This window comes from Phyllobates terribilis, unplaced genomic scaffold, assembly GCF_046119375.1.
Source record: "Phyllobates terribilis strain yellow unplaced genomic scaffold, ASM4611937v1 Scaffold_2__4_contigs__length_985480577, whole genome shotgun sequence".
In the NCBI taxonomy this organism is placed as follows: domain Eukaryota; kingdom Metazoa; phylum Chordata; class Amphibia; order Anura; family Dendrobatidae; genus Phyllobates; species Phyllobates terribilis.
The window spans coordinates 412249712-412262393 of record NW_027362762.1 but is presented as its reverse complement, the minus strand read 5'-3'; positions in this window follow the sequence as shown (position 1 = coordinate 412262393).

Sequence of the window (12682 nt, the reverse complement as noted above, 5' to 3'; positions counted from 1 at the left end):
ACACCGGGTCACAGGTCACCACCATCCCGTACGTGCTCTTCAAGCAGTACTGGAATGACTCGGATATTACCCGCTACCCCGACGACGACTTGAGTATCATCGCCAGCAATGGTCAGCCCGTGCCACAGATCGGATTTAAAGAGGTGACCATCAAAATTGGTAGAGTCGAACTGGCCGCACAGGGACTGATCATTGTAGATATCGATAAACATGAGAGTCACCCAAAAATAACTCTAGGAACTAATGTAATTGAAAATTGTCTTGCAGAGGTGATTTTCCTTTTACAGCAGGTTGCCAAGAATGCCAGCTCCGGCGAGCAGCGGGTGCTCCAGAAAGAGATCCGGGCACTGATGCAACGGCAACAAGTGGAACTCTCCGGCGGTGAGATTGGTAGCGTAAGAATGTGTGACCCTTTTCCTATTGCCATGCCCCCAAAAAGTGAAATGATGATTTGGTGCCGGGCAGCTATTGGTCTGAGAGGTAGAGATTACCAGGCAATGGTAGAACCAGTTTACTCAGACAGTAGGCCCACCATTTTGACAGCACGGGGGGTGGTCAATGTACGCCATGGGAGGGTGCCCATTCGCATAATAAATATCGGGGAGAGGGAAGTGTACCTGCCCCGGTATGCCACGCTAGCCAAATTATATACCACTAATCAAAGTTCTATACAATCTGTGGAACCCTTGCCTCCATCTCACCCGGAGGAAGGTAACGGCTCTAAGAAAGACATGGAGGACTGGTGTCAGCAACTACATTTGGGTACTGACTCCACTCCCTCACATCAGAAACAAGGAGTCTATCGGGTGGTTCAAGAGTATGAGAGAGTGTTTAGTAAACACCCGTTAGACTTCGGGCGAGTCAAGGGGGTAGAACATCGCATCCCCACGGGAGATCATCCTCCCATAAAAGAGAGGTATCGACCCGTACCCCCTGCACATTACCAACACGCCAAGGGGATGCTTAGAGATATGAAGGAGGCTGGGGAAATCCGGGATAGTTGTAGCCCCTGGGCAGCCCCATTAGTTTTAGTCAAAAAGAAAGACAACACCATGAGGATGTGTGTAGATTACCGGAAAATCAACCGTATCACACACAAGGATGCGTACCCCTTACCAAGGATAGAGGAGTCATTGGCTGCTTTAAGATCTGCTAACTTCTTCTCTACCTTGGATCTCACTAGCGGGTACTGGCAGGTTCCTGTAGCAGAGGCGGACCGGGAGAAGACCGCATTCACCACCCCGATGGGACTTAGCGAGTTCACCTGCATGCCGTTCGGACTCTGCAACGCACCAGGAACCTTCCAACGCCTAATGGAGTGTTGTCTGGGCCACAGAAACTTCGAGACGGTCCTGTTGTACCTGGACGATGTCATCGTATATTCCAAGACGTATGAGGACCACCTGAAACACCTGGCGGAAGTGTTCGAGGCTCTGGCGAGTTACGGCCTAAAGGTGAAACCCTCCAAGTGTCACCTCCTGAAACCAAAGGTGCAGTACCTGGGACACGTGGTGAGCGCTGACGGAGTGGCTCCCGACCCCGATAAGATCACCGCAATTAAGGGATGGCCAAGCCCCTCCAGCGTAAAAGAAGTGCGGCAGTTCCTCGGGTTGGTAGGCTACTACCGAAGGTTTATTCCCGGTTTCACCAAAAAGGCAGCGCCGATGCAGGACCTCCTGATAGGCCAGTCCCGGAAGGCCAAGAACCAGAAGCCGCCCTTCAAATGGGAAGAGCTGGAAGAAGAGTCCTTCCGCCAGCTGAAGATGGCCCTCACGGGGGACGAAATCCTGGCGTACCCGGATTATAGCCAGCCCTTTATCCTCTACACCGACGCCAGTAACATCGGGCTAGGAGCCGTACTGTCCCAGATCCAGCAGGGGAAGGAACGAGTAATCGCCTACGCCAGCCGAAAACTGCGACCCACCGAAAGGAACCCCGAGAATTACAGCTCATTTAAGTTAGAGTTCCTGGCCGTAGTATGGGCAATCACTGAGCGCTTTAAGCATTACCTCGCTTCTTCCCGGTTCACCGTGTACACGGATAACAACCCGCTGACACACCTGGACACGGCAAGACTCGGTGCCCTGGAGCAGAGGTGGATGGCCCGTCTGTCCAACTACGAGTTCACAATTAAATACCGGGCAGGACGCTCCAATACCAACGCGGACGCCCTGTCCAGGATGCCCAACCTGCCGGACGGAGGAGAAGATCCGGAGGGACTGGAAGAAGTTGAACTCCCTGCGTTCCACCGTCATGGGACTATTCAGTATTCCCACCGGGTAAGGAGTAAGCAGGCTGCTACGTTGAACCCCTTACCCCACTACAACTGGGCGGAAACGCAAGACAGCGACCCTGCCGTCCGACTGGTGAAGGAGATGCTGACTCGGCCGGAGGCTCGCCTTGAACCAGACGCTCCGGAGGAAGCCAAACAACTATGGGCAGAGAAGAGTCGACTGTTCCTTTACAAAGGGAAGTTGTGCCGCAGAATGGTTAACTCCCGGACGCATGAACTACTCTGGCAAGTAGTGGTGCCACGACGAGACGCAGCCATGGTGATGGAGGCATACCACGACGGAGCTGGACACTTTGGGTGGAAAAAGCTGGAGTTCCTGCTGCGCGAGCGGTTCCACTGGGTAGGCATGAGGGGAACCATCGAGAAGTGGTGCAGAGATTGTGGCCCGTGCAACCTGAGAAGGAAGGACCGAGCCAGCCAGAAGACTCCCCTGCAGTCCATCGTCACCCGGCAACCGTTGGAACTGGTAGCCTTGGATCATGTAAAACTGACCCCAAGCAGAAGTGGCTACGTCTACGCGTTAACCATCGTGGATCATTACTCCCGGTTCTTGGTTGTCGTCCCCGTCAAGGACTTAACGGCTCAAACAGCAGCTAGAGCCTTCCAGCAGCACTTCTGCCGTCCACACGGGTACCCGGACCAAGTGCTGACGGACCAGGGACCTGCCTTTGAAGCGGAGGTCTTTCAGGAATTCTGCAATCTGTATGGCTGCCGGAAGATAAGGACGACACCCTACCATCCGCAGACTAATGGACTTTGTGAAAAAATGAACCAGGTGGTAATGGATCTTCTAAAAACGTTGCCCCTGGAAGAACGCAGTCTGTGGCCTGAAAAGTTGCCCGATCTGGTGGACCTATACAACCACATCCCGGTAGGTTCCACCAACTGTACCCCGGCTTACCTAATGAGGGCAAGACCTGGTAAGTTACCTGTTGACCTGGAAATGGGAGTCCTGACCCCCGAGGACACTTCACCAGAAACAGACTGGGACACAGAGAGGCAGCAGCAGTACCGGAGAGTACAGGAGAGCGTGGAGCGAAGTCTCTGTCAGGCTAGGGAAAGACAAGAGAAAACTTACAACCAGTATGCTCCCGCTGTTCCCCTGGTACCCGGAGAGCAGGTCTTGAAGAGGAAGAGACGGCTCCACAAGTTGGACGACCAGTGGGAGAAGGACCCGTACACCGTACTGCCCTCAAGCCACGAGAACCCGAAGGTCTGTACCATCAGTAAAGACGGAGGGGAAACCACAGCCATTGTATCCCGGGACCACCTGAAGAAGTGTCCCGAACAACTGAGGAACCCTGAAGAGGAACAAGAAGACCATCGACCCGTGGAAGAAAGGGAAGATATGGTTAGTACCGTGCTCGGGGACTTTCCTCAGTCTTGGACTCAAGTCAATGGTGCAGTTGTGGTACCCGTACTCACCTTCCTCCAACCATCATCCCAAGAACCTACGGAGCAACGGGTAGAGCTGGAAGAACAGCCGGTCCAGGAGACAGAAGACTCCACACAAGCAGAACAGGAGAATCAACCCTCTGCTTATAGTGAGCCTGCCGTACCCCTAGTGAGACAAAGAGCCGGTAGACAGCTGCCCAGTTTACCCTTGACAGCTCCTACACCCTGTAGTTCAGGGCCAGACAGTCAGCTCCGTAGGTCCACTCGGGCCACTAGAGGCCAGTTACCCGCACGCTGGAGAATTTAAAGTGTATAAATTGTTTTATTTATGTTTTTCTGTGTCTTGTTGCTTGTGTATAATTTTGTGTTTCTAGTTATTTTTAGGAAACCTTGGTGGATTTACCGGGAATCCTTGTATATAGTTGGAGCGTAACCCAGGATGGACTAGAGACTGTTAAGGACTCGGGGTAGGACAGACCCCTACCTGGTTACGTCTCCCTGTGTTGGTGAAATGGACACCTTTGCTTTTCTTCAAAGACTGCATCCGGTTGCGGACACGCCGTAACCATCTTATGTGTTTTTCTTATAGTATTGTTGTTGTTATACTTTGTTATGTTTTTCTAAATGTGTTTAGTCCCGGAGTACTAAATTTCACTAGGGGGGAATGTGACACCCCAGGGGTCTGGTTGCCACAGTGATAGAGATATTATGTCTGAGAGCAGGTGGGAGGTCCTTTGGTCAGGGATCCTGTGCATGCCACACCTCCTGCCCAGTCTTGGGAGGGGAAGAACTTCCCCTGTATAAACCCGGGGCTGAGGCAGGGTGAGTCAGACAAGGAGAGTGGAGAAGAGAAGCAGCATAGGAAACAGCAGAGTTACAAGGAGTCAGGGGCTGGCAGCTACAGAGCTCGCCCTGACTAAGAAGATTCTTTACCGGACCCGGAGTCCGAGGCTGTGGGGACTAACTCCTACCCAGCAGCAGAATCCGTCGGGCAGGGGATTTCAGGTCCTCTGGCCCAGAAGCCCGAAGGCACGGTCACACGCGTGGGACCAGCACCGCCATCGTGGAGCGGAAGCCATTAGAAGGCCCCGAGTCACCGGCCATACGGGTGAGCACCACACGGTACACTCAGGGACGTGGGCTACTTACATCAGCTTCTAGCAAGGTAGCCAGAAGAGTACAGTCAGTTTGGGAGGCCTACAACTACGCCTGGCCAGGGGAGATCCCATCTGCTCAAAGACTGACCAGGCCCCGTTTGCTAGCAAGTACTCCGGGAGGGTCTGTCGTTGTTACCAGTAAAGACCCTGAACTACACCGTACCGTCTCTGAGTGGTTCCTGCTACCCCCATCATCCACGTCGGCTGCCCTGAGGCCATACCCCTCCCGTTGGGGGTTATACTATCACGCTGCACAATCCTACCACCGGCCTCAGCGGTCTGCCCTGCAGCAGCAGCTTCCTGGCTGCACTCAACGGGTGGCGTAGTCATCAACTATTTACTACTAATAGACTGCCGTCTAGTTTGACTCCCTGGGCACGGACCGGGTCACCGCCACGAGATTGCAACCCTCCACGGATTCGGCTCCGGGTAAGCTCCCGCGTGCGCACCGCAGCGCGACACAGGCCCAGGGGCGCGTCATATCCACATCCGTTAACGCATGTGTTTCCGCATGCGGACTGACAAGCACTTTCCAGGCGATAGCATCACTTGGAAAGTGCTTGACAACTAGGTCACACTGTATAAATCCATGCAAAAGGCATGGATTTATATAGTGTGACCGAGAAAATAAAAAAATAAAGCTATACTTGCCTCCGATGCCGCCGCGTGTGCTGTCGCGCTCGTCCTGGCTTCTTCCTGGTTGCCGGGCTCTCGCGAGACAGCCTGCGGTCACATGACTGCGACATCATCTCAGGTCCTGGAAGATAAGCGCTGCCGGCAAACAGAGAGAAGCCGCCGGACAGGTGAATATAAACTTTATTTATTATTTTATTCATTTTTTTTACAGGTACAATGGTACCAAGGTCTGGATGAGAGTCTTCTCTCCTCCAGAACTGGGTACCATCCGCACATTGAAACGCATATAATCCATGTGTACAAATGTACAGACACGGATTATATGCGTCTCAATGCAAGTCAATGGTGGCAATTCCGCTGCGCTTCCGCAAAATTAATGAACATGCTGCGGATTTATTTGCGCTGCAGAAACGCTGCGGAAAAATCCGCAGCATGTGCATTGACATTGCGGAATGCCATTGGGGACCATGGGGTGCGGATTACCAAGCGTTTTTGATGCGTTTCCGCTGTGGAAATTCCGCAGCGGAAACGCATGAAAAACGCATCATGGGCACACAGCCTTAGATTAATTCCTTGAGGTGTGTAGCTTTAAAAATAGTGTCACTTGTGGGTGGTTTCTGTTGTTTTCGTACCTTAGGGGCTAGGGGGTCTGCAAATGTAACAATGTGTCCACAATTTATTCCAGTGAAAATTGAGCTCCAAAAGACAAACAGCGCTACTTCCCTTTATAAGTTATACTGGCAATTTCAACAGAAAATGCTTTGCTAACTTAGGGGTATATTTTCTTAATGTAATTTTTCATTTTTTGGCCCAGTGTAAAAAAGAAATTCTGTAAAACATCTGTGGAGTGAAAATGCTTATGACAACTTTTTATAAATTCTTTGAAGGATATATCCAGGACTTTACGTAAAACCAAAAAATGTTCCGAAGCACCAACAGGCAGGTAATTGCAACTTACCGGCCTGTTGTGCACAGAGCTGTTCTTCCCCAGCACAGAGCGGTCACAGACCGTTCCTGCTGGGGATTCCGCTGCCTCTGCTGACGCGACAGGGCGTGACTTCAGACATCATTCTGATTGACAGCCGGCTCCCTCAGTTAGGCAGCAAGGATCTGGTTGTTATTCAGAATGGCGTCGGAAGTCCCACCTTTTCGACAGAGTGAAGAAGAAAAGCCTCCGCTCTGTACACGTGACGTCAGCAGAGGCTTCTGAATCCCGGCAGGAGTGGTCTCTGACCGCTCTGTGCCCGGGAGGAATGGCGCCGTGCTCAACAGGCAGATAAGTTGCAATTACCTGCCTGTTAGTAGTGCTTAGGTACATTTTTAATTTTTTTATAACGTCCTGGATATCCCCTGTAAGGGATCTAATTTCAGAAATGAGGTCACTTTGGGAGTACTTTGTATCGCGGCGTTGTATTAGAAATCACATGTACAGTATGTATGTTGTGCACATTGCAACTTGTAATGGCTCTGCAGTATGAGCAAAGCTGGATGTATTTACATCTCACACAGGAGGAGTCCACAACAGGCAGGTTACTCCTGTGTGAGACATAATGACAACCCTAATTTATAGCGAGGGTAGCATGATCACCCTGTTGATATGGTGGTGAAGGAGGAGGAGGAGAAGGATGAGGACAACATAAAAAAGAATTCCTGAAGCGTATACCCATGTTTGGGTGGGAAGGGGTGCATGGGTATCGACAAGAAAAAAAAAACTGGATTTGAGTTTATGTTCCGCTGCTGTCATCCAGTGGTGTTGAGAAGTCTGGGTCAATCCAGTCCTTGTTCATTTTGATAAGAGTCAGCCTGTCAGCATTTTCAGTTGACAGGCTGATGCACCTATCAGTTATAATGCTTCCAGCGGCACTAAAAACCCACTGTGACAAAATGCAGGGTAGGCCAGGCCCTCTAAGGTGTAGAGAGACAGTTCATGCAACGTGTCTAGCTTGGATACCCAGTAGTTGTAAGGCACAGAGGAATCACGGAGGACGCTGCTGAAGTCACCAAGGTACTCCTTCAGCATCTTCCAAAACATTTCCCTCCTTGTCAGGATACTCCGTGCATAAGGGCCAGGGCGCTGGGATGGTCTGAGAAAACCATCCCAGACCTTTGATAGTATTCCCCTGCCTCTGCTGCATTTGGTGTGTCTCCCTCATTTCCACTCTTTGGCTGTCCAGGGAACTCTGACCTCTTTTTTTAATAATTCTTCTACTTCTGGTACTGAAACATTTTATTATACCTCTCCACCACAGGAAGGAGAGTTGCTAAGTTCTCCTTGTAGCGCGGGTCTAGAAGGGTGACCAACCAGTAATTAGTGTTGGTCAAAATGCGTACAATGTGAGATTCACGGGAAAAGCAGCGGAACATAAATGTAGCCATGTGTGCCAGATTGCCAATAGCCAAGACTTCCCTGTCCCCACCAAGAGGATAAATGTCCATCTTCTCCTCCTCGTCCTTCTCCTCATCCTCCTCCTCGCCCTCCCTCTCCTCCTCATCTTCAGGCTATCCACGCTGTACAGACGGGATGAAGGTGGAGTGGGTAGTACCGTCTATAGTGCAGGTAATCAGCTCCTTTTCCTCTTCTTCCTTTTCCTCCTCATTATCACCCAATCCACATTGAGAAGATGAAATGAGACTGGGTTTTGTAGCATCACCCTGTATAGTTTCTTGCTCCATCTCAACTTGCTCCACCTGCATAGCCTCCTCTTTAATTGTGAGCAACGAGCGTTTCAGTAGACAGAGAATCAGGATAGTTACGCAGATTATGGCATCATTGCCGCTCACCATCTTGGTGGATTCATCAATGTTTTGGAGAACCACATAGATGTCAGACATCCATGCCCACTAATCATCTCTTATGTGCGGAGGCTGACAAGAATACCAACGGGCATATTGTGCCTGGTATTCAACTACTGCCCTCTGCTGCTCACAAAGCCATGCCAACATACTGTATCTAATGTTGAGTTCCAACACATGGTGACATCGCACACCAGTCGATGAGCTGGAAGTTGCAAATGCTGTGACAGCACTGCCAGGGCAGCGGTAGCTGTAGCTGACATGCGGAAATGAGCACACACGCGGCATACTTTGACAGGTAGCTCAGGCAGATCTGGATAGATTTTGAGAAACTGGTGAAGTTGAGCACGTGGGCCAGGCATGGTACATATGCGAGATTGCCAAGCTTCAGAGCTGCCACCAGGTTACGGCCATTGTCACACACAACCATGCCTGGTTGCAGTTTCTGGGGTCGGTCTGGTCTATTAGACCTTTCAACAACTCTAGTGAGAGACAGAAACTCAGATGCAAACAACACAGTGAAGATAAATCTAATCCCAATGGACCCATGTTATTGCATATAGGACTAATAAAGAGAACGGGCCATCATCTTGTAACAATAAAGATAAGGGGGGATTGTTCCTCTGTGAAGCAGAGAAACAAAAAGATGGCCACACAAGTTCAAAATTGTAAAGAAGTAAGAAAATTCCTTTATTAACACATGTAGTAAACACAAATTACAAAGATAAATGCGGACGACAGAGTAGACACAGAGTGCTGGATCCACATGAATAAAACAATGTTAAAAACTGTGACACCCCATCATGTGGCTCCAAGTTCCACCCCCTCACTTCACATGATCAAGCCCGAGTAACTGGCTTCCTGTCTCACTCACTGCATGTGACTAACTTCCTGCCACATTCACTGCGTATCCATGGAGAGACATCAACAGCCCTGTCATGTGGCTCCAAGTTCCGCCCCCTCGCTTCACATGATCAAGCCCAAGGTGCCACCCCCATAATCATGGGATATAAACACCACTGCTGCCCGGCAGTATTACCCCTTGAAAAAGGTTTTCCTACCGAAACGTGCGTCGGGGTGACGGTAGCAGAGCCTGTCTGGTGGCCTTACCCAGGTACATAGCTATTTTAGCTTATTTATGACCAATTGGTTGTATTACTTCCATCTGTATAAGGGTTTTAACCCTTTTGTTTCTGGGTATTTTGATTGTGATGGGATATTATTGTTTTGGGGGTACTATTTGGAAAAGGTATTCATGATGGGTGGTATATATTTATTAATACATGTGACCCTGTCGCTGTCCCCCTTATATTTCCACTTGCTATATAGGCTGACCTTTCGGGCGCTGTGTCACAGTTTTTAACATTGTTTTATTCATGTGGATCCAGCACTCTGTGTCTACTCTGTCGTCCGCATTTATCTTTGTAATTTGTGTTTACTACATGTGTTAATAAAGGAATTTTCTTACTTCTTTACAATTTTGAACTTGTGTGGCCATCTTTTTGTTTCTCTGCTTCACAGAGGAACAATCCCCCCTTATCTTTCAACAACTCTGCGGCGGTGTGCGGTTTGTCACTTAAACAGATTCGCTTCAGCAGAGCATGTGGCCGCTTGGCTGAGGCACTGCCTCAGTGCTTCCAGCTTGCGACTGATGTTGACTTTTTGGAGATGGAGGGTGAGGGGACAGAGGACGAGGTGCAGGAACTGTTGCATAAGGTGAGGGAAACTCTGATTGAACCAAGGCCTATAATCCTCGGTGTTGGTAGCACGTGTTCCATCCCAGGATCCGACTGGGTCCCGGCTTCCACAATATCCACCCAGTGTGTCTTCATGGAAATGTAGCATCCCTGACCACAGGCACTTGTCCACGTGTCTGTGGTTAAGTGGACCTTCCCAGTAACAGCATTGGTCAGGGCACGGCTGATGTAATGGGACACGTGCTTGTGGGTGGCTGCAAATTTTCGCTTGCGTTCCAAGGACTGGGGTAGGGACAACTGAACGCTGCCCTGGGACAAGGACATGGTTGCTGACAGTGGTTGCAAGTGTGCAATGACAGGAGCAAGGTGGGAGGCATCTTTGCCTGTGTCACGGATAGGGGATTGGCGTGCATATAGAACAGGGGAAGAGGCAGTGTTGTCACCCGCAGTTACTATTTCTGGACCCTGGCGTTCGGCCCAACTAGTCGGGTGCTTTGCTGTCATGTGCCTGAGCATGCTGGTGGTGGTCAGGCTAGTAGTTGTGCTGCCCCTGCTTTAAAAAAGTCCCAGACTCTGCAACTACTAACCCTTGGCATGGCAACTTCTCCCGCACTGGTACTCTTGGAAACAGTTGACCGCATTGTGTGTCTGGCCACCCCGCTGCCTATTTCTGCCTGTTGTGATGCTGTGGATCCCTCCCCCTTTGCGCTGCTGTCTTCGATCTACATGTCACTATCCCAGGTTGGGTCAGTGACTTCATCGTCCACCACCTCATCTTCCACTTCCGCATCCTGACTTGCTGACGTAACAACATCACTAGTTGGCAATTGTGTCTCATCATTATCCACCTCTTGCAACAGTAATTGCAGTTTCCCACCATCGCTTTCTTGTGACTGTTCAATTATTTGGGCATCGCTACCTGTGATCTCCTCATGTCCCACTTGAAACGGGCAGGGTAAGAGGCCAGAATCTATAAATGGAGATGTGAACAGCTCTTCAGAGTGTCCAAGTATTGTATCACTTGTCTCCGGGCACTCGGCATGGTGGGAGGAAGGAGAATCAGGGTGAGGATTATGTGGTCCAGAATCACGGCTACTGAGACTGGACCGTGTGGAAGATAGGGTTGTGGTGGCAAACAACCTTTTAACACTGGTCTGACTTCAAGAGTGGTGTTCTGCGCCCCCCTAAAAAGTGGGACTGCAAGCTAGGTCAACATGATGTATGGGTTTTTTGTGCTCCCGCAGCAGGCACAGTTTCACCTTCTTGCCCTCGGCCTCAGCCTCTACGCTCTAACATCAGCATCACATCCACTTCCCCGTCCCTTACCACTCGCCTTGCCCATTTTAAATTACATATAATATTTCCCTGCTGAGAAAACTTTTCAGAATTTGTATCACAGGAAAATTTTCCCATCACAGATGGACTTGTTACACTGCAGTAGCAATATAGCAATGCTATTGCTAACCAACTAATTCTGGCCGTATGCTTTTGATGCACAACTGGCGTAGTATAAATGGCGTCTAATATTTCCCTGCTGAGAAAACTTTTCAGGATTTGTATTGCACGAAATTTAGCACACCTCAGATCAACTTGTTTTACTGCTTGCGCTATATAGCGATGCTATTGCAACTAAGCAAACCTGGCTATATGGTTTTGATGCACAACTGGCACAGTATAAATGTCGTATAATATTTACATGCTGAGAAAACTTTGCAGGATTAGTATCGCAGGAAAATTTGCCCACCTCAGATGGACTTGTTACACTGTAGTAGCAATATAGGGATTCTATTGCAACCAACCTAGCCTGGCTGTATGTTTTTATGCAAAACTGGCACGGCATAAATGGCGTATAATATTTCCCTGCTCGGAACAATTTGCAGGATTAAGAGCGAAAATAATATTAGTAGCCCAGAGAAGGGCTTTTGAGATGAGTTGCAGTAGAAAGGATGTGCAATTAACCCTATTCTGTCCTACACTATCCCTTCGGCACACTCCCTCCCTAAGTGCTGCTAACAGCAGTATTAATATTTATTATAAGAAGTCCTAACAAGGGCTGTTGTTGCAGTTGAAAGAAATAAAAGTGGTGTCTAATCGCTGCCTATACACAGCTAAAACTCTGCCCCTAGGTCAGCAGCACCTCTCCTTGCTCTGCCTGTTTCCGCTGGTACATTGTGCCGAGCATAGCCTCCCGGGTCTTATATAGACCCGATGATGCTATGTGACCAGCCAATCACAGTATTGCCACTACCAACATGGCTACAGAAATATAGTGACTGGCAGGCAATCCCCACATGTTATTGGCTGTCTATCACGCGCCAAACATGCAGGGCAGGGACTCGAGCTTGTGCACAAGCAATCAAAAATACTCGCCGAGTAACGAGCACACTGATGCTCGAGCAAGTAACAAGTATGCTCGCTCATCACTAATACCTAAGCTATTTCAATGCCCTACATGGGGTAAGCGAAATAGTGAATCAGAAGAACTATACTACAATTCTAATTGGAAGTATTTGCTAATATTATTATTATTATATCTACTACATATTGGGATAGGATCTTGGAAATTGGAATACGCCTATAAGTTTGTCAATAAAACTTCTGGAAACTACTTATGTGCTTCTGCAGTCAAGTTGAAGCTATCTGATGACGTCTTTCGCCACACTCACAACCTTGTTACAGTATACAGTCACAATAAGAGGGCTTCTGTTTTG